We start from the raw sequence: 4362 nt of genomic DNA on the forward strand, positions 1-4362 counted from the left end.
CCCCTCAGCACTGGGGTAGAGGGACACTAGAGACAGGGGTGGCCCAGGAGCTGCCCACCTCCTATCCCTATGAATAAGCAGATGGACCCGGGTGACCGGCTGGGAGCCACCCCTGGGTGCTCAGGTACCACGCTTCTGGCCCAGCCTCCTGAGCTGTGGCACAGGCAAGAGCATGGGCCCATGGGGGCTGCATGGAGCGGTGACCTGTTCTCTCTAAGCTTCAGCTTTCTCATCTGTAAAAAGAGGGTGAAGAGTCCTTCCCCACCATGGTTGTGGCGAGGGTAACTGAAGCATCAGGGTAGGCGACCCAGCAGGGCACCAGCACACCTGAGGTTCAGTCAACAAGGCCCACTGGTGAAGAAAGCCTTGCCTGCCCTCTCTTCCCTCCTGAGGCAGGTGGTGGAGGCACCTGCCCTCCCCATTGTGTGTGCATGCATGTGTGTGTGCATGCATGTGTGTGTGAATGTGTGTGTGCATGCATGTGTGTGTGTACATGAGTGTGTGTGTGCATGCATGTGTGTGTGCATGCATGTGTGTGTGAATGTGTGTGTGCATGCATGTGTGTGTGCATGAGTGTGTGTGCATGCATGTGTGTGTGCATGCATGTGTGTGTGAATGTGTGTGTGCATGCATGTGTGTGTGCATGAGTGTGTGTGCATGCATGTGTGTGTGCATGCATGTGTGTGTGAATGTGTGTGTGCATGCATGTGTGTGCATGAGTGTGTGTGTGCATGCATGTGTGTGCATGAGTGTGTGTGTGCATGCATGTGTGTGCATGAGTGTGTGTGTGCATGCATGTGTGTGCATGAGTGTGTGTGTGCATGCATGTGTGTGTGCATGCATGTGTGTGTGTGAATGTGTGTGTGTGTGCACATGCACATGCACGTGTGCCAAGCTCTGGAGAACAAGCAGCCAGGCTTGGGCAGGAGCCCGGGGGCAAGGAACATGCAAAGTTCTCTCCACAGCCCCTCAGTGCTAACAGGCTTAGGTGGGGGATGACATGTCTTAGAAACAAACTTCACCCTCTGCCCCAAAACTGCCTGTTGGTCTGTCACATCGGGCCAGGCAGTGGGCACTTGGAAACAGTGCCCTGCTCCTGCCTTCCAAACCCAGGAAGTCTTCTTGAAAGCCTCATGGAGGGGACCTAGGGTCAGGGGACTCCCCAAGCAGGCACAGCACCCACAAGGGTCTCAGGGACCACTTTCTCCCCAACTGCCTGAGGTAAGGATGGATGTGGACAAGCAGCTCAGGGCTGGGGCTGGCCTAGGTGGAAGGTTCAGAAGCACAGAAGGCAGGATGTGCCCGAGGGGCCGGAGATGGGGTTGGAGGCTAGGGCTGGGAAAGAGAGTTTGGGAGATCAGCCAAGGGCAGTCCATGCCTAGGCTCTTCTCTAGGTCATGGGGAGTCATAAAGAATGTAGGAGTGGTGATGGGATGGCACCATATTTGCACCTTTGAAAGTCACCTCCGTTTGCAGATAGAGATGGATTGGGGGCAGGGCTGCGAGGAAGGGCATCTCATGGGAGAGGAAGACCCTGGCCACGGTCCAGAGGAAAACAGCGGGCCTGGGGAGAGGCTGCTCCTGGGGAGGACCTACTCAGAGGCTGTCTTCCTCGTGTTCCCTCACCCAAGGAGACACAGGAAGCTGGTGAGGTCAGTGGGTGGGCCTGCAACCCAACCTGCGCTGGAGAGGAGCAGGAGGGAGATGGGAGGGCACAGAGAGGTGGAGGGCAGGGACTCTGAGGACCCTTGTCCATGCCCACCTGGGCAATTGAATCGAGCTTCCTCTAGTGTGGAATGTGGGCTCACTGGGGCCATTTGCTATCCTTCTCTCATGTCAGACCAGACGCGGCCCAAGGGTGGGGTCTGTGACTCCCTCATCAGACTGAGGGGGCCTGAAATGTGGGGGAAGGAGGGAGCTTCCAAGCAGGAGGGTTTGGAGGGCGCTGGCACTGAGGACAGGGGATACGCCCCCCATGAGTCATCACCCCTGCTCAGAACCTGTTGCTGTGGCCCTCAGAGATGAGCCCATCTTTGGAACTGGAGGTGGGGATGGAGGAAAACCAGATGGAAGGGAAAAAGAAAAAAGGGGCAGGCATGAGTGTGAGGCGTCAGACCCTGCAGCCCCCAGGACATGCACAGCAGACACACACTTCAATCCCTCTTGGCTCTGCCCAGCCTCAAACGAGGTGCAGGCCTGCAGGCCCTGACCAAGGACTCCTGTTATACACAGACAAATGCAGACACACACTCACACACAGATACAAAGACACAAGGTGCAGCAACACACACACAAAATACACAAACACAGTCACACTAGTGCACACACAGATACAAATAGACACACACAGACATTCCAAGAAACATACTCACACATGAACACAGATGTACAAGCACAGTCTTACACATACAAAGACACACTTAAGCACAGACACAAACACACCAAAAGATGCACAGATGGACACATATAGAAGCACACTGGGAGGCAGCCTGTGGAGACTGCTGATTGGATGCCATGCTGGCTTGGTATCCAGAATTGTTGGTGCAGTGCACCCCACGTGCCTGACCTCATTAAGGAGACTCTCTGGGGCAGTGGCCCTGAGAAGAAAGGCAGCAAGCCTAGGGAGGTGACACTGTAGCTGGGGAGCATTTTGGCTGGGCAGAGAGGAGGAAGGAGAGCATTCCAGGGAGGGAAAATAGCCCCTGCAAAGGTTTGGAGTGGAAGAACGGGATGTCCCAAGAACTGTGCCTCGTTTGATGGGGCTGCGGGGCCCTAGTCTGACAGGCAGCCTTCCCCGGCACAAAGGGAGGTGGACTCAAAAGCATCTGGAACTTCTGTGGGGGCACATGGGGCAGAGGGGAAGGGGAGCAGGCAGAACCAGTCAGCTGCCTTTGAAAGCTCCACGAGGGACCTAGCAGAAAGTCATTCATTCATTCATCCGTTCATTCATTTATTTGTGACAGGGTCTCTGTCACCCTAGCTGGAGTGCAGTGGTGTGATCACACTCACTGCAGCCTCAAACTCCTGGGTAGGCCGGATGCAGTGGCTCACGCCTGTAATCCCAGCACTTTGGGAGGCCAAGGCGGGTGGATAACCTGAGGTCAGGAGTTCGAGACCAGCTTGGCCAACATGGTGAAACCCTGTCTCTACTAAAAATACACAAAATTAGCTGGGCATGGTGGTGGGCGCCTGTAATTCCAGCTGCTTGGGAGGCTGAGGCAGGAGAATTGCTTGAACCTGGGAGGCGGAGGTTGCAGTGAGCCGAGATCATGCCACTGCACTCCAGCGTGGGTGACAGAGCGAGACTCCATCTCAAAAAAAATAAAAATAAAAATAAAAAGCCTCCTGGGCTCAAGCAATCCTCCACCCCAGCTTCCTGAGTACTGACGTGAGCTACTACAGACGTGAGCTACTACACCTGGCTAATTTTTAAATTTTTTTAGAAACAGGGTCTCCCTTTGTTGCCCAGGCTGGTCTCCGACTCCTGGCTTCAAGCCATCCTCCTGCCTCAGACTCTGAAAGCGCTGGATTACAGGCATGAGCCACGGTTCCCTGCCCAGAAAGAGATCTTCACCCCACAAACCCCCTATTTGGAGGCCAAGTCCCAGCATCCCCAGTAGGGTCCCGGTTATGACAAGAAAAAATGCTGTGAGACTCGTAAGAGAGGCTGGGCGCCCCTTGCTGCAGAGTGGTCCCCTTACCAGGCATGGGGCCTCAGTCTGTGAGACTCCTCGCCTCGGTCGTCTGAACTCCAGCAAGGACAGAGCTAGGCCCAGCCTGGGGACCTGAGGGCCTGCCCGCATCCGCGATTCTGCCTCTTTTCTGGCCACTGGGGACCGGGCTAGGGAAACTGAAGGGGCAGCAGAGGTGGGAGGAGAGAGGGTTCTGGGTCAAGGGACTGGACAGGTCTGGGTCAAGGCACTGGAGGAGTCTGGGGCAGGGAAGTGGAAGGGTCTAGGGCGGTCCCTTCCCCCTCAGCTGTTGGACCCTCGCTGAAGGGGCCGAGGCTGAGCCCCAAGGTGGGCCTGTGGGGGCGGGGCAGGGGAGCCCCTTCGCAGCTGGACCGCAGGAGGCCGACGAGGGTCTGGAATTCCTCTTCCCCTCCCTCCGCCGCCCCCTCTCCCTTCTCCCACCCCCTGGGCTGCTCGCGGAGCGGGGGAGGCGCAGGAGGGGCTCAGGGAGGGGCCCTGGACGCGGGACCAGGCTGGGCCCCTCGGCGGAGGCCCGCGCAGGCAGGCCCCGCCCCGGCCTCGCACATCTGGGCCGGGAGCGCGGGCCGACCCGGCGGCGCAGGCGGCGCGGCCATCCGGCCTGGGGGAGGGGGCGGCGGGCGGGCGGGGTGGGCGGCGAGAGGAGGCGGGA

This window comes from Macaca nemestrina, chromosome 15, assembly GCF_043159975.1.
Source record: "Macaca nemestrina isolate mMacNem1 chromosome 15, mMacNem.hap1, whole genome shotgun sequence".
NCBI lineage: Eukaryota > Metazoa > Chordata > Mammalia > Primates > Cercopithecidae > Macaca > Macaca nemestrina.